The following is a 12,404-nucleotide window of genomic DNA, read 5'->3' on the forward strand; positions in this document are numbered from 1 at the left end:
TTCGTCTATTGAAGGGCATCTAGGTTGGTTCCACAGTCTTCCTATTGTGAATTGTGCTGCTATGAACATCCATGTAGCAGTGTCCCTGTAGCATGCTCTTTTTAGGTCTTTAGGGAATAGACCCAGAAGGGGCATAGCTGGGTCAAATGGTGGTTCCATTCCCAGCTTTCCAAGAAATCTCCATACTGCTTTCCAAATTGGCTGCACCAATTTGCAGTCCCACCAACAATGTACAAGTGTACCCTTTTCCCCACATCCTCGCCAGCACTTATTGTTGTTTGACTTCGTAATGGCTGCCAATCTTACTGGAGTGAGATGGTATCTTAGGGTGGTTTTGATTTGCATTTCTCTGACTGCTAGAGATGGTGAGCATTTTTTCATGTACTTGTTGATTGATTGTATGTCCTCCTCTGAGAAGTGTCTGTTCAAGTCCTTGGCCCATTTGTTGATGGGATTATTTGTTATCTTATTGTCTAATTTTCTGAGTTCTTTATATACTCTGGATATTAGGGCTCTATCTGAAGTGTGAGGAGTAAAGATTTGTTCCCATGATGTAGGCTCCCTATTTACCTCTCTTATTGTTTCTTTTGCTGAGAAAAAACTTTTTAGTTTGAGTAAGTCCCATTTGTTGATTCTAGATGTTAACTCTTGTGCTATGGGTGTCCTATTGAGGAATTTGGAGCCCGACCCCACAGCATGTAGGTCGTAGCCAACTTTCTCTTCTATCAGATGCCGTGTCTCTGATTTGATATCAAGCTCCTTGATCCATTTTGAGTTAACTTTTGTGCATGGCGAGAGAAAGGGATTCAATTTCATTTTGTTGCATATGGATTTCCAATTTTCCCAGCACCATTTGTTGAAGATGCTATCCTTCCTCCATTGCATGCTTTTAGCCCCTTTATCAAATATAAGAAAGTTGTAGTTTTGTGGGTTGGTTTCTGTGTCCTCTATTCTGTACCATTGGTCCACCCGCCTGTTTTGGTACCAGTACCATGCTGTTTTTGTTACTATTGCTCTGTAGTATAGTTTGAAATCTGGAATCGCTATACCACCTGATTCACACTTCCTGCTTAGTATTGTTTTTGCTATTCTGGGTCTTTTATTCTTCCGTATGAATTTCATGATTGCTTTCTCCGTTTCTACAAGAAATGCCGTTGGGATTTTGATTGGCATTGCATTAAACCTATAGAGAACTTTTGGTAATATCGCCATTTTGATGATGTTAGTTCTGCCTATCCATGAACAGGGTATATTTTTCCATCTTCTAAGGTCTTCTTCAATTTCTCTCTTTAGGGTTCTGTAGTTTTCATTGTATAAGTCTTTCACCTCTTTTGTTAGGTTGATTCCCAAGTATTTTATTCTTTTTGAGGATATTGTGAACGGGGTGGTTGTCCTCGTGTCCATTTCAGAGGATTTGTCGCTGATATACAGGAATGCCTTTGATTTATGCATGTTGATTTTATAACCTGCCACTTTGCTGAATTCATTTATTAGCTCTAACAGTTTCTTTGTAGACCATATTGGGTCTGCTAGGTATAGAATCATGTCATCTGCAAATAGTGATAACTTAAGTTCTTCTTTTACGTATGTGCCTGCTTATTTTTATGTATTGTTACATTTGGGTCTATAGCTATAAAACACCAGGAGCTCATACTGATGCCTCTGATTTCAACCCTACCCCACAGGGTATCTTCTACTCTTCTACCCTTCCATATGTGGCCCACTCCTTCATGCTGTAAGAGTAGATTTGCTTCTCTCTCACTTATCTCTCCTTCTTTCTACAGGCACTTTGCCTTTTAAAATATTGTAATTGTGATTTTTAAAAAACAAGTTTGAAAAGGTTAAGTCACTGTCAAGGACACCCTAAAGATGTATACCTCTGTAGTACCAATTGTATTGAAGATTTATTTAAAATTTGTACAAAGTAAAAGTCCATTTTTTAAAAATAATCAGGGTTATTGGGAGTAAATAACAACAATATCAAAAAAGACACTGAGTCATTCAGAAAGTTATACCAGTAAGTGGCATGTACTAAGTGGGTATTTTCCTGATTTTTGTCAGTGTGATGACAAAATGACACTGAATATTTAAATAATAATATTTATTGAATGCCTATGGTGTGCATCCATTAGTCATGGCAAGAATGACCTAGATTATTTTTCCTGAGTGTCCTTCCAATGGCTTTTTAGGAAAATAGACAAATATTTTACCCTTAAGTCTGTTCCCAACCACTTTCTTAGAAGTTCAATGCACAAATAATGACCTATACAGGCATGAAAATATTTGAACTATCAAACAGAAAGTTTCTGATAGCAAAAAGTGGGGTGTACTCCTCCATACTTGAGAGACCAAAAATGTGTTTGATAGGAGATAAAGCTGGGAATAATACAACCACCACCCAAGTCAATATACAAATTAATATATAAGAAAAATATGAATAAAAATATGAAGGCAATGAGCTTTTGTTTTTTATGGGACTGTGTCTTTACAATGGCATTTGACTTGGAAATGCCTCTTTCTCAGCTATGAGCCAGGTGTAAGGACCAGCCATTGCTCTGAGCATGCAAGAACCAAGAAAAGTAAAGAGAAGGGAAAGAAGGGAATGACCTTGCAGACTTGTGCTTCAGAACAAACTGGAGAAATGACATGATGCAAACCAGGGGTAGTTCAGAATGTCATCCTGGCTTTAACACCATAGCCATGACTGGCAGATTCTAGGTGTAGGTGACTTTCCACTAAGTAATGGGGCTTTATTTGGAGTCAGAAATGTTTACCATTCCTTTTAGGATGGGGTGGGTATTAAATGAGATTTTACCTGGCAAAGGATGCCAGGCAGAGGTAGTCTTACATAGCTCATTTTCACAAAAACCCAGAGGGATCTATGTTGCTAGGAAAGCATTATTAGAATAATAACTAGCCAGCATGGTAGTGCACACCTGTAATTGCAGCACCTTGGAAAGATCTCAAGTTCAAGGACAGCCTGAAAAATTTAATGAGATGATATTCTCAAATAAAACAAAAAAGGACTGGGATATATCTCGGGGGTAGAGTCCTTGCCTGGCATGCACATGCACATTGACTTGGGTTCAATCCAAGAAGTGCATAAATATGTTGATCTAAAGGGCATTGCATATATTAATACAGTTAATTCTGACAATTAGCCCTTAAAGGCAGGTACCATCATTATTTTGTCCCATCCTACAGTTGAGAAAATAGAAACAAAATAGGATTAAATAAATTGTCCACGCTTACTGAGTGCATTGGCTTTCCAGAGATACAGTAACAAAGTACCACAAACAGATGGCTTAAACAACAGAAATGTGTCCTGTTTACAGCTCAGGAGGCCAGAAGTCTGAGGCAAAGGTGTGTCCCCAAGGCAGGCTCAGTCTGAGGGCTGCGAGAAAGGACCTGTTCCAGGACTCTCTCCTTGGCTTGTGCATGGCCATCTTCTCATGTCCTTTCCCATTGATTTCCCTCTCTCCGTGACAGTATTCAAGTTTCCTCTTCATGCAGTCCACCAGGCAAATCATATTAGGAACTGCTATGGGCTGAACTGTGTCCCCCAGTTCATATGCTGAAGAAGCATAAACCCCAAAGATAAAAGAGGAAAGAAAGAAGGGAGATTAAGAAGGAAGGTAGGAAGATGACTCAAGATAAAATAAAACTGCTGTTAACAAATCCAATAGAAAGGGAACACAGACTTACTGGCGTTTTGTTCTACACAGGTGCAAGGAAACTGAAAGAGAAGCAGCACTAATTTTGATTAATTATGATTAAATAGCCACCTCACTACAAATTGTCAAGGTACAGTAAGTTCAAAACTCTGAGAGAGCAGAAATCATCCCAGGTGCTTCACATTCTACTAAGTATTATGCATAACTAAGTCCAGACATCATGTGGAAAATAAAACTTAATTTCCTTACCAAATGTGTCCTCATAGTCGTGTGCTTGACAAGTTGAGCTTTCTTACTGTCTGTGTGTGTGTTTTGGCACAATAGGTGAAGGTATGGGCCTGAGGTTGCATGGAAAACCTCTGTAGTTATTAATCCTGCAGTTTATATATAAGACGCTCATCAGGAAAGGGAGAAGGCTAACATAATTAAGTGGAAGTAAATACCAACATGATCGCCTTTGAATAAACAACATCTGATGTCAGTTCTGATTGTGAGTTGGAAAATGCATTGCTTTCACTAAACAAGTTTGTTTTTCAGTCAGTTTCTTGGTTGCCAGTCCAAGAGACCTGACAAGAACAAGGTAGAGGAGGAAAAACTTACTTGGAGCTCAAAGTTTCCGAGGTCTCAGTTAATAGACGGCCAGCTCCATTGCTCTGGGCCTGATGTGGGACAGAACATCATGGTGAAAGCGTGGGGAGGAGGAAAGCCGAGAGAGACTAAGCTTGTCTCACAAAGGCAAGCCCCCAGAGACCCACCTCCTCCAGCCACCCGTTACCTGCCTACAGTTACCACCCAGCCGATCCTTGCTGGTGGATCAAAGCACTATTTAAGGCCCTCATAACCCAATCATTTCACCTCCGAATGTTCTCGTATTGTATCACACATGAGCTTTTGAGAGACACTTCATATCTAAACCACAACAGAGTTTAATAACAAGAGTATTTTTACTTCAAAGATTACCCAGTCTCTCAACAGGCCACCTCAAGGCTAGACCAAGTAGCCTCCATATATTCCTTTTGGGTCATTTAACTCTCAAGGACTGTTGATCTTGCTGTTCCAAAATTATTTTGAATTAGGATTCTAGAGTACCCTGGGGTGAATTTTATTTTCCAAAGATGACTGAAACACTGTCTTCCATTCCACATGCATTTCTTACAATACGACTCTGAAAGCCCTCTCAAAGACATGAAGGGGTTTCTTATGGTTTGTGTAAGTGCCCCCCGCAACGGCCCATGTGTGAAAGGCTTGTTCACTAACTATGGGTGAACGGAGTGTAGATCATAGTTATAGATCATAACTCCGGGGCTGGATGCTCATCTTCGATATGCTCTATTCTGACTTTCTGATGTCTGAAGGTCTGTCAGCCATTCGGTGCTCTGTCTCAACGGCAATGGTACACGAGCTCCATCCTAGAGCTCTGTTCAAGTTGGCTCTTCCCCAGGGACCCCAGTGATTTCCTTCTTCTCATTAAAACTGTAATTCCTTATTATCTCACTTATGTTTCTAAATTCTTACAAATTGTCTTGGTGATGTGTAGTAATTTGTAATTTTTTCAAAGTACTAGACATCCAAAAGCTACCATCAGTTCTTGAAACATTTTAAGCGCTGTGGTAGGCCAATATGAGAAACAGTCTTAGGACAACTTCTTGTTACTTCTCAATTTCTATCATCTAGACAGCTGCTCAATTATCTAAGCCCTTAGTGGAAATGTAAATCGGTTCAGACTTGTTGGAGGTCAATTTGGCATTAGCTATCAAAGTTTAAAAGCACACGTCTTCTAACTCTGCAGTGTCGGTAAATATGTATGCACAAAGGTGGGTAAAGATACTTTTTATACAAGCAAAACCTTTAAAAAAGTACTTTGATGTCCATCAATAAGGGAATAGTTAATATATTAGATGCCATAGCCATACTATGGCATACTGTGGAGCCATTAAGAAATGTTTCACTAAAGTTTCTTTTTTTAATAATAAATAGAAACTGGTCCAACATATATTCAGGAAATAAAAAAACTAAGCTATTGATCAAATTATCTTTGATCCACATTAGGTTAATGAAAACCATATTTTGTATCCACATATACCTTTATACAGAGAAAATATGTAATTAACTCAGAGCCCACTTATTCATTTAGTCTTCAAAAACAGTATTTGTTATCTGACTTCTCTGAGCTAGGCTGAACACATACAATGTTAAATAAAACATATGGCACGAATCTTCATGAAGTCACCAGAGTACCAAGTAATGTACACAACAACATTTTAAGGTAAAAATAGATTAAATATAATAAAAATATTACCACTTTCTTAAATATAGGTTAAAAAGTGATATCTGAGTTCATAGCAATAAATTTTTCATTCTCTTTTATAACCAATACATTAGCCTATCTTGAAAATTGAATGGATCTTTTTATCCAGCAGATTTGGATGGTCACGTGAAAATACTGGCTCACAGAATAACTCAGATCTTGACAAATTTCTTTGTACATTATCAAAGAGAATCTCATTTATTAAAAATCACACTGATATCATTAAGAAATGTTTGAATTTTGGGATGCTTTCAAGTTCACAGTTGTATATAAAATATTCCCAAAATCACAATGTTTGTCTGGAAGTTTGAATTTAACATTGGCAACAAATACTGCCAATGGTTTTTTTAAAGTGACAGACTCATCCAAACCTGAATAAATGTTTTTTGTCGTTCATTCTTTCAAGCACAAGTGGTGTTCCATGAATGAGGTGGCTAATTCAGCTAATAACTCAAACAATTACACCATAAATTTATGTGTACTCTCTATCTGATCACATACAATACTGAAAAGACAGGTACTCAAGAGTTGCAATTTAAAAAATTAATCTTTTTAGTACTTCATCAAGGATACTCTTATGTGAAGTTGACTCCCCTACACATTTTTTTCTTTTTTAACTACTAATGTGTGGCAAAGAAAAATGTGATGTTCCTAGCATATATTGATGCCAGAGCCTTGATAAATATTTAATCTATTTTTACCTTAAAATGTTGTTGTGTACAATACTTGGTACACTGTCCTTGGAGTATCTATGCAAAGATTAACAGTCAAAAAGCCAAAGTCAAGTGATGTTTTAGTAATACTATAAAGACCGTCTTGATCAAATTGTGTTGCTGAGAACATTCTTTGAGAATTGTTCAAATAGTCTTTTAAACTCTAAGAAGTTTGGATTTTATTTCTGTTATGATCAACAGCTGCTTGGAGAGATTTCAGCTGGACACAGATATTATTTAATTTGAATTGAAAGATAACAGAAAGGTTTCTTAATGGAGACAGAGATGATACAGCAATGGTACCATTTATGGAAAGGTGGGGAGAGGGATGGAAAGGGCATGTGGGGAAACAGAGAATAGTTGGAGTCATGGTGCATTTGAATTGTCCATTGAACATGCACAGGGAAGGGCTCAGGAGGAGTTTTGTGAGTCTGGAGATTGCAGTGAGTTCTATCCTGGGTTTATATACTTAGGAGTCATTTACATACAAATGAAGTTCAAAATTAAGATGATTGTTGTATATCACAAGGAGGAGAGTGAAAAGAAATAAGAAAAGAAAAACGTGAACCAAGCCTTGGACAAATCAAACATTTTCAAACCTTTTTTAAAAATGTTGATCTCCTCAGAATATGTTTTGGGGCACTGGAATGTTAAGAGAAAGAAGAGTTTGCGGTTATAAATTCTCTGAAAACTTTCCAGCACACATATCCTTTTCTTATTACAGCTGTATCGAGGCAAAAATATTTAAAATGGACAATTGAATGAGTTTTGACAGTCGTTATACACCGTTGAAACCATCCACATGGTCAAAAGATAGAGTCAAAATGCCTCCTTGTCAATCCCTACTCTTTCTCTCCCTCCCCACATTCCCCTGGCAGCCATTAATTTTTAGAATTTTATACAATTTTATTCAAAAATAAAATAAGAAGAAACAAAGACATCAATAAAACTAAAGGTCACTTTGAAGGGAAATAAGTCTCTGAGAAATGAGCTGCCTTTCAGAATGATGCAGTTTTTCATGGACCAAGGAATGGTTAGAACCCAATTGTTCTGACTTCCATTTGTGGGGGACCCTTCCACTGTCCTGGGCTGGCTCTCCCCTTTGACCTCGTGTCCTCGTCTTATTTCTTTCTTTCTTGGTTCTTCTTAGTATCTCTTTTGAAAGCATTTGAGGAAGAGTTTCTCCCCTGTTGGTTGGAGTCAGTATTTGATATGTTAACCCACAAATCCTTCAGCTCTGACAGCTGGGCCGCCTCAGAATTGGCTTATTAGGCTGGAGAAACACACCAAAGATATTTCAATCTTCTCTTCTATCAAGAAATCCCCATTGCATTTCACTTTCTTTGTCTTAAGATAATTCAACAAACATTATGTAAACCTGAAGTTCTCAAACTTGCCAGTCTTAGAGCAAATACGTTTTTCTTTTCAACAGAGTAAGCTTTAAGTAGTAGGGGAAGACACTGAATTTCCCTATTATTCAGCTCACAGGAATTTACAAACTGTCCTATGTTGGGTTCCCCCAGAGTTAGAGTTTAATCAAATATTGGGATACATACAAATAGCTCATTAGAAAGGAGTTTCTAGAAAGCTCTAGGATAGGAGAAAGGAACTGAGATTGGGAAGGGACAAATGTCAATAAACTACATATTATTCAGGGTTATGGTTTGGAGTGAGGTTTCCTCTAAAATCTCATGTGTGAGACAATGCAAGAAGGTTTAAAGGAGAAATGATTGGTTCATCAGAGCCTTGTCCAATCAGCAAATTAATCCCCTGATGAGATTCACTGAGTGGTATCTGCAGGTGGGTGGGTTGTGGCTGGAAGAGGTGTGTCCTTGGGGGCATGCCTTTGGGTCATATATTTTGTATCTGGAAATGGAGTCTCTCTCTGCTTTCTGATCAACATGTGAGCTGCTTCCGTCCACCACACTCTTCCACCATGCTGTCCTTCCTCACTGGAGCCCCCAGGAATGGATCCTGCTGTCCATGGACTGAGACCTCTGAAACCATGAGCCCCAAATAAACTCTTCCTCCTCTACAACTGTTCTGGTCAGATCTTTTCGTCAGAGCAGCCAAAAAGCTGGCTAAAACATCCAGTGAGCCATCACTTTGGGCAACTGAGCCTGTGTTACTGGGAAGCTCTAGAAGACACTAGATTATACCCCAAAGCTGTCCTGTCTAAAGGGTGTGGAAGCTGGAATATTTACCTCTATTCCCATCAGTCATCAACTGCTTCTCCGGGGAGGTTGAGTTCCCTGGAACTTTCTGTCTGCTTCCTGCCCAGGTGAGGACCACAGCAAACTCTTCAGGGTGGTGGGTGCTTGCAGGCAGACACTGCCGGCATGTGATGAATTGGTGAGGGGTGAGGAGCCGCAAGCAGACCACATGTATGGAAACACCACTTGGAAAGGGAATCTCCAAGAATCATGGGATTTTATTAATAATTTCACCTCATTAGGCTGGAAACAAGCTACAATGGTCACCCAGGAGCCCTCAGAGAACAAGGTCTGAGTCTCATTCATTATAATACCCTCCAAAGGCCTGATCGTAAGAAGTGATCGACAAACATCCAACAGTGGGTTCTTAATCAATTCATTGAAATACTTTGCTGTGAACCACACTCAGCTTACCTGTGGAGGTGTGCTTTGTAGTGGTAAGGAGGACATGCTCTGTTGTCACACCACTTAGATTATAGCCTGGCTCCATCCTTTACTAGCTATGTGACTGATGGCAAGTCTCTTAACCTCTCTGAGCCTTGATGCTCTCATCTGTTACATTAGTATTGTCATAGTTCTCATGTAGTTCTGTTGCTGCAGATTGAATAAGATATAGCTCATGAAAAACAATTGTCTTAATGCCTGACACTTGCTAAATGTAAGACCTGCTAAACATTAGTATCACTTGAGAAGTGGCCAGCGTTTGAACTGACCAAGTTATGGTTGATGAAATCAAACTTCACACATAACATGTCGTAAAATAAAATGATTATGATCTCATCTTGTCAAAACTAATCACTTTTCAGTAAGAGGTAGACATAACTTTACCCTGATCTTTCCACTCCTTTACATGGTGTTTTCAAATGTTTCACTCATTTGGGGAAGTAGCCCTGTGTTTTGAGTTAGGGAGACATATAAGCACAAGTCATTTGGGTAAAAGTCTAAAGTAGGATTTCAAATATTATTTTCAATTTTACAAAGACTAGATTTCATTCTATTCCTAAATCACAATTGTGCTATCTCTTGGATTTCATTTGTTTCCATTTCTGTTAATGCCTCACTTATCGTTCAGTTCAAGGTTAGGTTTACTTTTCTTGAAATTGTGAAATTCACACTAGGTAAGAGGAATCAGGCTTAAGGTTACTCGGGCCATCTTCTGCCTTCAAGTGCAATGCTGATTTATCCTCACTGGTAAGAAATTTACTCTGGAAGGAATTTCACAGCCACTCTCAAGAATGCATTGTCGTAATAAATAATTTTCAGTATGTGCCACACTGCTTAAGCATCTTTCCTTTTCTTCCAGCCCTAATGGAAAGGAAAAACCAGAAACCTTTGTGAATATACTTGAAAATTATCATCGATTATCTTTATTTTCTCTGATCCAGGTGTTCTGTGATCTTTTGAGGGAGACAGCAAAAGATCGTAGAAAAATCTCTTTAATTCATGTTATGAAAACTCAAAGTCTGGTCTCAGCGTTTCCTCTTGCTCTTGACTCAGTGATCTCACAGACAGTGTTACTAATACTTCACTCAGTGATAAAACACTGTGATCATATCAGGGTTTGGAATCATCTGAGAAAATCCACGTCAGGTCTGTGGATACAGGGTTGGAAATACAGCCAACAACTGACTATTGTAGACAGAGGATCTGAAATGATTAAGCAAAGATGGGGCATCGATAGTGTAAGTAATATTATTATATTTAGAATCTAAGAACTGAGGCTTCTATTCAAACAAATGTGGGCATATATTCTAATTAGTGAATACCACAAACGGTGGTGAAAATTTCCTCTTCTTGAGCATACTCCAGTAGCAGGAGGAAAACAGTCCAAAGTGTAGGCCTGGTAGAGATGGTTCCAGGGAAAAGGCAGGAAAAAAACGAGAAATTCGGACTGTGGTGTGCAGAGATTGCATCATCCTGGAAAGAATGATGGCAAAGGGTGTAGATTTAGAAACAGGTGGTTGAGAAAGGGATTCATGGAGTTCTAGAAGCAGGACGGGCTTAGGTAACACAATGGGTTGCATATTGGAGAGGGATGAGGGAAAAGGGGAGTGTGTGAGTTACTCAGTGCTGCGTAACAAATCACCACAAAATTTAGCAGCTTAGAACATGAGTATTTATTTATTTCACAGTTTCTGTGGGCCAGAATTACAGGCACAGAGGACCTCTGCCTTAGCATCCCTCACACAAACTATAATCAAGGTACAGCTCAGGGCTGGGGTTTTGTCTGAGTGGACCCAGCTGTCTTGATTGTTGGCAGGGTATGTTTCTTCCCTGAAGAAAACAGTCCAAAGTGTAGGCCTGGTAGAGATGGTTCCAGGGAAAAGGCAGGAAAAAAACGAGAAATTCGGACTGTGGTGTGCAGAGATTGCATCATCCTGGAAAGAATGATGGCAAAGGGTGTAGATTTAGAAACAGGTGGTTGAGAAAGGGATTCATGGAGTTCTAGAAGCAGGACGGGCTTAGGTAACACAATGGGTTGCATATTGGAGAGGGATGAGGGAAAAGGGGAGTGTGTGAGTTACTCAGTGCTGCGTAACAAATCACCACAAAATTTAGCAGCTTAGAACATGAGTATTTATTTATTTCACAGTTTCTGTGGGCCAGAATTACAGGCACAGAGGACCTCTGCCTTAGCATCCCTCACACAAACTATAATCAAGGTACAGCTCAGGGCTGGGGTTTTGTCTGAGTGGACCCAGCTGTCTTGATTGTTGGCAGGGTATGTAAACTTCCCTGAAGGCTGTAGCATGGAGGGCCTCATAATCTTGCCAGATGTTGACCGGGGTCCACCCTCAATTCTTTATCACGTGATCCTTCCTATGGAGAGGCTCAGCACATAGCAACTTCCTAAGAGTCAGCAAGGAAGGCTGCCCACTAACAAGCTGCTGTGCACACTCTTACACCATCTATTCACAGAAGAGAATTCCATCACTTTTACTAAATCCTGTTTGTTAAAACAGACTCCAGTAGCCCTCAGGTCTAGACTTCTCTCAAGTGGAGAGTGGATCCCTCAGGTCAAAACACCAGGAAATGGAGATCACTGGAGGTCATCTTACATTCTGACCACCAGGGGTAGCTGACCTTTTATAGAGTAGCTCTTGTGCCCAGGTACAGTGCTGGGAATTGTATGAGTTAAGTTTTGAGGCCCTTGGAGGCATGGAGCCAAGAAGGTTAACGTGTAGTAGCTAAAATAAAAATTCTCCCCTCTCTTCACTCAAGTTTCTTCAGCTGTAAGAAGACAGGGTCTGGATTAATGTCTCATCAGTCCTTGGTTTCATCCCTTCGGGGATTTCCATAAGCCGATCACTGAAGCCTTTCCCAGTTTTACAGATTCCTTCTTAATTGCGGAAACTGACATTGAACTCATGCTTTAATAAAGGGTCTTCCTGGTGTAACGGGGTGGTGAAGGACTACTATATTCTACAATATGTACCCCAATATAACAACCAGGGCGTTTCTGAAGAATGGGATACAGCCATACTTTTGTGTATCA

This window comes from Ictidomys tridecemlineatus, chromosome 7 (assembly GCF_052094955.1).
Source record: "Ictidomys tridecemlineatus isolate mIctTri1 chromosome 7, mIctTri1.hap1, whole genome shotgun sequence".
In the NCBI taxonomy this organism is placed as follows: Eukaryota; Metazoa; Chordata; class Mammalia; order Rodentia; family Sciuridae; genus Ictidomys; species Ictidomys tridecemlineatus.